This window comes from Zootoca vivipara, chromosome 17 (genome assembly GCF_963506605.1).
Source record: "Zootoca vivipara chromosome 17, rZooViv1.1, whole genome shotgun sequence".
NCBI lineage: Eukaryota > Metazoa > Chordata > Lepidosauria > Squamata > Lacertidae > Zootoca > Zootoca vivipara.
Window position 1 is genome coordinate 11590475 of NC_083292.1, and position 12167 is coordinate 11602641.

At 44.7% G+C, this 12167-nt stretch overlaps 1 non-coding gene across 1 annotated transcript; it reads left to right on the forward strand.

Annotated features, from left to right (window-relative positions):
• Positions 1-755: 755 nt before the first annotated feature.
• On the forward strand, positions 756-825 carry TRNAI-GAU (transfer RNA isoleucine (anticodon GAU)). Its single transcript has one exon. It is a non-coding gene; the product is annotated as a tRNA-Ile (tRNA).
• Positions 826-12167: the final 11342 nt, after the last annotated feature.

The window sequence follows — 12167 nt, forward strand, 5'->3', positions numbered from 1 at the left end:
AAGTGCTCTCCCCCCCCCTCATTAATGATGTTAAAGTATATTAGTTGTATATATGGCGAGTTAAAATTGCATTTCCCTTTTATGTTGCCGCTTGTAGTTTCTTGGGCATTGTGCTTTGCTGGCCCTTTGGGAGCTAATGTTTGGCAGATGAAGCACTCGGAGATAAAAATATGAAATGCTGTGGCTCCCCACCCCCCTTCAGCTGTGAGCATTATATATTTCAATAAGAACAAATTATGATGCATGTGTTGGTTTCTATTTATGACATTTCTATCTCTTTGTTCCTCCGAAGAGCCCAAGGGGGAAAACCTGGTTCTCCTCCTCCCTGTTTATATCTTCACAACAACCCTGTGAGGCAGTTTCAGGGCACTATAAAGCCTTATGCAGCTCAGAATCTCAAGGACCACCTCTGCCCATCTGAATCGACCCAGATCCTGTGATTGTCATCTAAGACTCTTTTTTGTGTGCCCTCTCCAAAGGGTGGCAACACAAGAACAGGCCTTATCAGTGGTGGCTCCCTGCTTGTGGAATGCCCTGCCCTGGGAGGCTCACCTGACACCATCATTGCATAGCCTGATGTACCAGGCAATGACTTTTCTTCTTCTTTTGGCTGGACCTTAAGCTCTTAATTATCTGTGGCCTTGAGTGTGTGGAATGTTTCAATCCTGCCTTTTAAAAATATGGATGAGTTTTAGAATTTTCTTTTGTTTTCTAGGCTGGTTTCAATGTATGTGTTTATATACTGTTAAGTGCATGGATAGCTCAGTTGGTTAGAGCGTGGTGCTGATAATGCCAAGGTTGCAGGTTCGATCCCTGTTTGGGACAGCTGTATATTCTCCATTGGACTGGATAATCCTCAGGGCCCTTTCTAACTCTGCAATTCTATGGTACTATGAAGTTACCTTGGTTAAAAAGAGAGAGACCAATAGGTTTATTTTTATTATTAGGCTGATAAACTGTGACTGGCCCAGGGTCACTTAGTGCAGCGTTTCTCAACCGCTGTTCCGCGGCACACTAGTGTGCCGCGAGACGCTGGCTGGTGTGCCGCGACGTGCGCCGACGAGAAGGGCGATTTGCATTGTCACGTGCCTGGCGCGGCCGCCAATAGGCAGCACTGACCCGCCGGAAAGCAATATTTCTCCTCCTCTTTCCCAAAGCTCAGTGCAAACGACTGGAGGGTGGTTTTAGAGTCTAGGGAGGCCCCCTAGGGAGGCGTGCTCCAGATCCGCCGCCGGCCCCCCTTAAGCCGCATCGAGGTTGCTCCGCCTCCCCTGCCTCCTTCGCCCATCCTTCGCCATGGCTGCGCGGCGGACGCCGGGCTTCGCGGTCCGGAATGACTCGCAAGCAGCAGCCAAGGTAACCATTCGCCTTTGAGCCGCCCCGCAGCTCGCCTGGAAGTGCGCGCGCCCTTGTAATCCGGGGGCAGGCAGAGCCTTGCCTGGACTGTACCACTTCGGGCCGCGGTAGAGGAGAATTGGGGGTCTGAAGGCTTCTCCCCTCCCATGGGGCGGCGGGAGGGAGATTAATTTCCTCCTTCCTACTTAATAGGGGGCCTATACGTATTCAAATAAAAAAAAAATGCCTAGGGGGGAAATAGCAAGACAGGGAGATAGCTGGCTGAACTATGGTAATATTTTTTTTGGGGGGGGAGGTAAAGCTTAAAAAAAAATTCATAATGTATATAAAACAGAACAGTTATGACAGCTGATGGAAATTAAACGATGAAAAACAAAACTATAAAATAGGCACGAAGTACAGTTGCACATGGGTTAAATTACAGTCATAATTATATAGTCAATATAGGGCGGCACAGAGTTAATTTTTTAAACTTTTTTAATGGTGGTGTGCCTCGTGATTTTTTTCATGGAACAAGTGTGCCGTGGCCCAAAAAAGGTTGAGAAACACTCACTTAGTGAGCTTAATGACTGAATGAGGATTTGAACCCTGGTCTCTCAGGCCCTAGTCCAACACTCTAACCGCTACATTGCACTGTAATTTTTTTTGCAGTGTTTGGAATTACTTGCACAAGGACTTAACACATAGAAGCAGCTTTTGTCATTATCCACAGATGTTCTAGAGTACATGCTTTGCAGGTATGATCTGCGGCATCTCTGTGTGGAGCTGGGAAAGATCCTTTGCCTTGAAACCCTAATGAGTCCCTGCCAATATTTGGTGCCCTCTAGGTGGTTTAATGTGATGTATGGAAGCGAGAGCTGGACCATAAAGAAGGCTGATCGCTGAAGAATTGATGCTTTTGAATTATGGTGCTGGAGGAGACACTTGAGAGTCCCATGGACTGCAAGAAGATCAAACCTATCCATTCTGAAGGAGATCAGCCCTGTGTGCTCACTGGAAGGACAGATTGTAAAGCTGAGGCTCCAATACTTTGGCCACCTCATGAGAAGAGAAGACTCCCTGGAAAAGACCCTGATGTTGGGAAAGATGGAGGGCACAAGGAGAAGGGGACGACAGAGGACGAGATGGTTGGACAGTGTTCTTGAAGCTACGAACATGAGTTTGACCAAACTGCGGGAGGCAGTGCAAGACAGGAGTGTCTGGTGTGCTATGGTCCATGGGGTCACGAAGAGTCGGACACAACTAAGCAACAACAACAAGGTTATCCTTGCACAATAAATAAATAATAAAATAAAATAAAAGATCATATGCACCCACATTCATTCAAGAGAGCGACTGAAACTGTAAGCACAACATATTCTTCCGATACATCGGGGGCCACATGCCAGTGGTGTATGGGGCCAGAGGCAAAAGCTGGCAGAGCAACAAATGCAAATTCTGACGTGTAAACTCTCAAGAAGCAAACGAATCAGGGCTGGTGAGGGGTGGGTGTGGGGGAAACTCAAGGGCCAGGCATAGAGGCCTGGAGGGGCCACATTTGCTCCCAGAGTGAGGTTCCTCACCCCTTGACTACAACTTAAGATTACTGCCATGCATTATACGTAGGACTGCCTTTGAAGACCGTTCACTGCCCAGGTTGCTCACTGGAGCAAGATGTTTTGAGCATGTTACACCAATTCTGGTCCAACTGCATTGGCTACCAGCTAGTTTCTGGGCCCAATTCAAAGTGCTGGTTTTGACCTATAAAGCCTTAAACGGCTCAGGACCGCAATACCTCAAGGACCGCCTCTTTCCATATGAAACTACCCGGACCCTGAGATCATCTTCTGAGGCCCTCCTTCATGTGCCTCCTCTTCAAGAGGTCCGGAGGGTGTCTGAAATAAGGATGGAGTCATGTAGAGGCATTGGCTGTTTGGCTTCACAGTTTTTCCCCACATTGTGATTTTTCCATAGCACACAAACATACTGATTCACAACACATTGCCAGCCTGTTTAGGGAGGCTTTTAATGTTTAATCGATTATTTTATTTTATTTTTCTGTTGGAAGCCGCCCAGAGTGACTGGAGAAACCCAGCCAGCTGGGCGGGGTATAAATAATAAATCATTATTACTATTATTATCAAAAGCTATGAAACTGGTTTTGGACGATATATCTTCCAGCCCTGGTCACCCCTGAAGGTACACTCCATTGTCTCTCTAGACACATGGATATGAACTTCCAACTATACTTGGAGGACCATGGGTTTGCCCTGCCTGCCTTAAGGCAAGTAAATTGCACGGGTGCCATGTTCCAACTGCCAACTTTTCACTTGGCAATTGCATAGCTGCCAAGTCTCCCGTATTCCCTGGGAAATCCCCGTTTTTCCAGCTGTTCCTAGCTGAAAAAACGGATTTTTTTTGTTTCCCCCCCGGTTTATTCTGGCGCGCCGGCCATTTCGGAACTGGGCGGAGCATGCTCAGAAGCGACTTTTGATGCTGCTCTGCCCAGTTCCCAAATGGCTGTAGTGCGACTTCTGGCACGGCGGCCATTTTGGAACTGGGCAAAGCAGCATCAAAAGTCACTTCTGAGCATGCTCCGCCCAGTTCCAAAATGGCGGCAGCGCTACTTCCGGTCTGCTACTTCCGGCCCGGCCCCTTATTTCTCCGACAGCAACTTGGCAGGTATGCAATTGATGGGCAGCCCAGCTGTTCACTCTGCAAATTGGTTAAAACAAGTGTGGCATCAGAGGGCTTATTGTGATGAGAACATAATCATGCTTCTATAGTTGTGTTTTGGTTTTTCTGCTATTAAAACGCAATGAAGGAGGAGTATGCGGTGGAGGAAGATTGATGCCTAATTATTGTAATAGCCCCTTTGTTATGTTACATGGCTGCTCCATTCTCCAGAGTGGAACAACGCTAACATGAATGATCTTTTCTGCGAAACAACTCACTCCCTTATTCATTTTAAAGCATGCTTGCTGCTGGGTGGGGTTTTTTTTTTTTGCCAGTTTCAAAATTCCTGTCCCACTCTCGAATGCATATTTCTTGCAGTGGAAGGCAAGAAACACCGAGAAAACTCTGTCCTTAGGTGTGGGCAGAGCTCTTGAAATAGGAATGGTCCATAAAATACTGTGGATTGGAAGGAACCCTCATTGCAGGGTAATTCCTTCTCTGTACGCACCCACAGATTCTGTTCCAGGAGTCATCTCTTGTACGCAGAATGTTGCATAGAAGCTGACCTTTTGCGTTGAGCAGCTGGCATTAACGAGTGTGATAATTAAACATTGCTACTGGCTTTATTATCTCTTGGCAACCTCAATACTGGACTGGGGGTGGGGGGTTTGATTCTGATGTAACCTACTTTCATCCATGGAATGCTTGCTCTCTCTCTTTTTTTAAAGTTATGCTGAAACAGATAAGAGTCGATTGGATTTTGCTTGAAGAATGAGTGGGTGCAGATCTGGCCTCTGGCTTGTGAGTCTTTTTGGGAAAAGTGAACAAGACTTTGTAGACCAAATCTAAGGGTGCGCCCCAAAGTAGTGGAGGAGGAGGGCAGGCCGAGGAATTTTGTGAGGACAGGTCTGGGAGGTTTTAGGATTCCCTACCCTTCTCAATGGGATGCGGGTGGTGCTGTGGTCTAAACCACTGAGCCGCTTGGGCTTGCCAATCAGGAGGTCGGCGGTTCAAATCCCCGTGATGGGGTGAGCTCCCGTTGCTCGGCCCCAGCTCCTGCCAACCTAGCAGTTCGAAAGCACGCCAAAAAGTGCAGGTAGATAAATAGGTATCGCTCTGGTGGGAAGGTAAACGGTATTTCTGTGTGCTGCTCTGGTTTCATTCCATTGCACCAGAAGTGGCTTAGTCGTGCTGGCCACATGACCCAGAAAAACTGTCTGCAGACAAACGGCGGCTCCCTCAGCCTGTAAAGCGAGATGAGCGCCGCAACCCCAGAGTCGTCTGCAACTGGACTTAACTGTCAGGGGTCCTTTACCTTTACCCTTCTCAATGACCCAGAGCTCTAAAACTAAGTGTCACACTTGTTCCAGGGATGCTTAATTTGTATTAGACCATGGGTACAGAGCCCCAGACCTGGAGGACAAATGAAACAGCTCAGTTGGTAGAGCGCGAGACTTTTTATCTCAGGGTCATGAGTTCGAGACCTGTGTTGGGCAAAAAGATTCCTGCATTGCAGGGGGTTGGCCTAGATGACCCTCAGGGTCCCTTCCCACGCTACAATTCTATCATTTTATGTTGTTCTCCAGGCCTTATTATTATTACCATTATCATCCACATCATGGATTCAGTACCGTAATCTCCTTCTAATCTCAAAGTGATTTACACCTAAGATAAATAAAAAACACACCAGATTCCTGGGTAAAGGGATTGAATTTTAAACCACTATGGAAATTGTAGCTCTACAAGGGGAATAGGGGTCTCTTTAACAACTCTCAGCACCCTTAAGAAATTACACTGCCCTGGATTCTTTGGAGGGGGGGGGAGTGGTTGTTTAAAGTGGCACGATACTGCTTTAAATGTACAGTTGTACCTTTGTTCTCGAACAGAATCTGTTCCAGAAGTCTGTTTGACTTCCGAAAATGTTTGAAAACCAAGGCGCAGCTTCTGATTGGCTGCAGGAGCTTCCATTCAGCTTCCAAAAAAAGTTCGCAAACCAGAACACTTACGTCCAGGTTTGCGGCGTTTGGGAGCCAAAACGCTTAAGTCACAAGGCGTTCGAGAACCGAGGTACGTCTGTGCAGTGTAAATGGAGCCTTAGAAAAGTGAGTTTTCTGGAAAATTTTGAACTGGAATATTTTTTCCTGCAAATTAGGTTAATTATGATTTCCCCCCTGATGAACAGAGGTGGGGAGCCCCTGTCTGGCAGACCGAATTAGGCCAATCAGCTCTCTGCAATTATTCCACCCACCTGCGCTATACTGGATGCCAGGTAAGGGCAGTTAGCGTGGAGCCTGGCCAAAAGGGGATGATTGACAATGTCTGCAAAGACCCTTGTGCAGCCCTTCCCATGGCCTGATAATCGATTGTTTGTTAGGCACTTTGGAAGCACTTTGCAAGTCCTTGGTACTCCCTCCGCCCAGTTCCAGGGCTAGCTTTGACGGCGTATTTATAACATCAGATGATTGACAGATATCACCTGTCAAGGTTGTCCAACAAGGGGGAGGGATAAGAATCTGGCCCACACGCCCCAAAAGATTCCTTTTGCCTCTCCTAGTAATTTTTTTCAGCAGGGGGCCAGTCCACTGTACCTCAGACCTTGTAGTGGACCGGACTACCTGTATATTTTGGTGGGGAAATGAACAAATTCCTATGCCCCACAAATAACCCAGAGATGCATTTTAAATAAAAGCACACATTCTACTCATGTAAAAACACCAGGCAGGCCCCACAAATAACCCAGAGATGCATTTTAAATCAAAGGACACATTCTACTCATGTAAAAACACTCTGATTCCTAGACCGTCCATGGGCCGGATTTAGAAGGTGATTGGGCCGGCTCCAGCTCCCAGGCCTAAGTTTGCCTACTCATATTTTACTGGCATTAGGAAACAGACCTAAAAAAGAAAAGAAGAAGTATTTAGCCTGGAATATTTTAGAAGGGGAAATGAAACTGCACTTAATGCACTTTTAAACATCATATTATTTAGGTATGTTTATTATGAACCTTGTAAACGTTTATAGTTGTGTACTTCCTGTACATTGTTTATTTTTTAAAAGCAGAGATGCTGGAAACTGTTGACACGCTAATAGGTTTTAGCAGCCCAGTGAACTGTGCATGATGTGCTGACTCACAGACTTCCTAGTGATAATCACCTGAAAGACATTAATTACAAATGCTAAAACTGCCATGCTTGCCTATTACTGTATCCTTGCTACTAATGAACTTACGAATTGCAACTTTGCAATGGAAAATTAAAGCAGCAGAATTTTTTTCATCCCACTTTCTGTTCACTCTGATTTTTAAGCTTTTAAAAAAATAATTATTAAATCAGTTGCTCCTGTTCTTGTTGTTTTTCTTCTCATTTTGATTGGTACTGTAAGACCAGTTTCTTGGCTGTATTCTCATTGAATCCTTTTTCCTGTTTTTAGTGGTCTCAGTGGACTAGGACTAGTTTAGAAACATGGCTTGTAAATTTATGTAATACTGTAAATAATATTTACAATGACCTTGTGAGGGAGGCTCAGTGAGGCATTACTGACTTGCCAGTGTGGTGTAGTGGTTAGAGTGGTAGGCCAGGTTGTGGGAGGCCGAGTTCAAATCCCCACTCAGCCATGAAGACTCGCTGGGTGGTTTGGGGTACATTGCCTCTCTCAGCTTAGCCTACCTCACAGGGTTGTTATGAGGACAATACGGAGCAGGGAAGAATGATGTACACCACATCATTCTTTGAAAAAGACGCCTTTTTAGACACCACGAAGATAAAAAATTCTGGTTTTCCTACTGGTTTCCCCGAGTAAAAGCAGTCAAAATCTGTGCCAACTACCTGGTGGATATCACTGGTCCCACCCTTCAGAGAGCTTTCACCATGGCCCGGTTTCAAACATTGCCAACTGCATACCTGACCGGTAGATTTACAAAAATCCCAGCAGAACACCGTTTATGCCCTTGCTTCATGAAAATTAAAGAGGATCTTATACATTACCTCCTCTATTGCCCCATTTCCTCGGGCTTTAGAGACGCGATGCTGCAAATTATACCCAACTCTATAATCAATCCTGAAGATAGAGTAAATTTTTTGTTAGTTGATGCTAACCCACGAATTACCCATGTGGTAGCGGTCTTTGTGATGAAGGCCATGAAAGCCAGGGAAAGATTTATGGATGATAAAGTAAAGACCCCTTCTTCATCGTCTGTTTGACTTGTTGCTTGTTTTCTTTCTCTTTCTGTTTTGTGGGATGAAGGTTTTGTTGGGATAGTATGCAATGAATTTTAACATTTTTAATTATTGTTGTGTTGATATTTGTGTACAGGCATGGTCCTCACAATAAACGCTTTTGTTGTTGATGTACACCACCTTAAGCTTTTTGGAGGAAAGGTGGGATATAAAATCATAGAATTGTAGAGTTGGAAGAGACCACAAGGGTTGTTACGTATTCAGTGGTCTGTGCTTGCCTGAGCTTGAGTCTGGACTAAGGATTCTGAGCCCCTGTGTTCTGATTCAATACACGAGAACATTCAGGATTTGGGCCACTGCCATTGGTCCTTAAACACTTGAGCTATGATTCGCAGCTTGGGAGTTTAGACAGCCAATCATGTTGGGAGTGGGAGTGGCCCAGGCCTTCAGAAATGTATATAAGCAGTTGCTTTCCCCCTATTGTCCAGTTCTGTTAGTTCAGGCTTCTTCGGCCCTCCAGATGTTTTGAGACTACAATTCCCATCATCCCTGACCACTGGTCCTGCTAGCTAGGGATCATGGGAGTTGTAGGCCAAAAAACATACGGAGGGCCAAGGTTGAGGAAGCCTGTGTTACTTCAATAAAGGTTCTTGCTGTTATCACTGGGAACTCACTTACACTTCAAGAGTCACCTAGTCCAACCCCCTGCAATTTGGGAATCCTTTTTGCCCAGCGTGGGCAAAATCATTCAATAAAAGGGAGCTTTGTGGCTGATCAGGAAATTGAGCCCCAGTCCAATCCTATGCGTGCTGTACTGCAGTCTCCAGATGAACAGTAGAATTTCTATGTTGCTATTCCTGATTTGGCTTCCCATGAGCTCGAGATACTATTTGCTCCTCTGTTAGACAGATTATGTGAGACATGATAGTTTGCCTTAGTCCTATAAACTATGGGCTTTCCTAGGGTCTTTTCCAACTCTTCAATTATATGATTCTAAGAATATCTGTCTTTATGATGCGGTTCTTCTCTGTTCCTTCTTCTAACAAAATGGAAGAAAAAATATTGCCATTACAGGCTCTTGACATATGAGAAGCCTCATTAACATTGTCTCTCATAAAGCAATCATGTTCTAACATATATGCTCCATTTCAGAGTAATTTAAACTAATGATCTTTCTGCCTACCCCTTCTTCCGTGCCCCTTCATTTCCCATGAAGGAGGCAGTTTTGTTTTGAATTCTTCCTTGTTCCCTTTAATAATAATAATAATAGAAAAATCAATTGATTAAAATGCAGATTAAAATACAATTTAGATTTAAGACATTTTTAAATGGCCCAAATCAAAACCATAGGGGAGGGAAAAAATAGTAGTCAGATTGAGTCCAGCCCAAAGGCTAGGCGGAACAGCTCCGTCTTGCAGGCCCTGCGGAAAGATGTCAAATCCCACAGGGGCCTGATCTCCTGTGAGAGAGTGTTCCACCAAGTCGGGGCCAATACTGAAAAGGCCCTGGCCCTAGTTGAGGCCAATCTAGTCACCTTATGGCTCAGGATCTCCAAAATATTGTTATTTGTGGACCTTAAGGTCCTCCACGGGGCATACCAGGAGAGGTGGTCCCGTAGGTACGAGGGTCCCAGTCAAAACCAGCACCTGGTTTATCTGGCTGAGTTACTCATCTCTCTCTCCCCCCCCCCCCGGTCATTTGGACTTAATTGCATTCAGAAGCGAGTTTCTCCCAGGTTATGCTATCTCTTTACTTCAGGGCACGCCTCTTGTGAGTTGCCATTGGTTCTTTAGAACAAGCATTGTAATCACTCTGCTCAAGAGTCCAACCCCCCCACTCCACCCTGGGACTTCGAAAATAGCTTTTCTGATTGCAAGGCAGGCTGGTATATATGAAAATACATTTCGTTTACTCATAGCCTCTGAATAGATGATGGAAGGCTGGAAGGAACGCATGTTTGGGCAGAAAATAGCAAGTGAGTTAATTGCAAACAAGACCTCTTTGGAAGGCTGGGGGGGCACAGGGCAAGCTTTAATAGGCACACGCGATCCTGTTGATTAGATTGTGCCCCCTCAGTTGGCGATGCCCTGAAGTGGTGCTCCTCAGCTGGCTGGCATGGTGCATATTTAGGGCTGGGCCAAGAGACAGAGGTGAGTGTTCTTTCCTTCGAAATTGCTTCGTTGGCCTTTTGTTACGCTTTTAGAAAATTGCTGTGCCTCTTTTAAAGAAAGCAGTTTCACATAGTAACATATAGGGCAATAACAGTAACGCAAGCCACATCTGCATTATCTGTTTAAAGGAGAGCCATACCACTTTAATGGTCACCTGCAGCTTCCCCCAAAGAATCCTGGGAGCTGTAGTATGTTAAGAGCACTGGGTGGTGTTAGGAGACCCTCCTCTCTTCCCCTCACAGAGCTACAATTCCCACAGTTCCCTGGGAAGAGGGACTGGTTGTTAAACCACTCTGGGAACTGTTGCTCTGTGAGGGGAATGACGATTCATACGGTAGTTCTTTGCACCATTGAAGTAAAACACGATAGGTGAACAGAACGGACAGGTGAACGATAGCTTGGCTGATGTGGTTTGCGCTTTGGGCCTCCTGATGCAGTTTAAGCAGCGACACAAAGCCTCAGGGAGCTGGCAGTCAACTGGGGCAGGGAACTGAGGTGAGGATATGAGAGAATTAAACTCTGATTGGCTTCCATCCAGCAGCTTCTCCTCCAGTTGCATTGCTCTCCCGTGAAATCCACCCAAGGGCCCAAACCAAATGTGCTGCTTGAAAGCATCTTTATGAAACGGGTGGGAATGCAGTTTTTCAGCCCATGGGATAGGGGAAAGTGGGGCACGTTGAGCCATTTTTTACTTTAAGCTCTACACACCTCAAAATAATGCACATAAAAGAAAACTTTTGAATTTAACATTTATTAGGTACTATTCTCAACAAAATCAAAGGATTAATGTTTCACATTTGATGGAATAAAATGACAAAAAAATATCACATTTAAGTTTTCCAAAAAAAATGGATCAATGTGCCCCAGTAGTGGGGCACATTGATCCTTCATTTGGGGCAAATTGAGCCATTCAAATTTAAGAGCAAAGAAGGCATTTTTACTACACAGTATAAACTTCCAAAAGAGTTTCAAAAATATCTCAAAGTTCTTAAGAGTCAGCATCACTTCAACTTGTCACTCCATTTGACTTGTCGAGATCCAAAACTTCATTAGAGATGTGGCTGCCATGGTTATCTAGAATCAGAAGCACTGGGTGATCATTGGAACTTCTAGAGTATTTGATGAAATGGTTCATCCATCAAATAAAATTATCAGTTGTCATCCATCCACAGGGATGTGCAGCACTGATGCAGTCTTTTGGACCATTTTTTATCATATAATCTTTGAAATGCACCCTTGGAAACATGAAAAGTGGAGGAATGCTGTTTCCCAGTGCATTTATACATGCACACATTGTCAAAAGAGTTCCCTGTTCTGCTGATGTCATTCGGCCAACTTGCTTTGCACCTTTCACAGCAATGATTTTTGATGGTTTCTGCACTGTGGTTACACCAGTTTCATCTACATTGTATATATCACCTGCTGAGAAATTACTTCTTTCTAGAATGAAGTGGAGTTAATCAAAGAACTCATTTACGTTAAAACGGTTGAAGCTTGTTGCTCTTGACAAACTTGTTGCCTGTGGAATGCGAAGTGACAGTAAAGCAGAATGACATTTCACAAATCCTTCTGCCCAATCTAAGCCAGCCTTTTTCATTTTTCTCCCAAGTTGGTGGCATTTGAATTTTATTCTTACTCCCAAACTGATACGCCAATTGTCTTGCTGCATTTTTTGAAAGTCCATAATGAAGTCGTGAAGCTTGTTGCAAGTAATCCACCAGACATATACATTTATTAATTTACACATTTGAAGAATTGTAAACTAACAGAATATAACACAAAAACTAATAAACTATGAATGATATTTTCC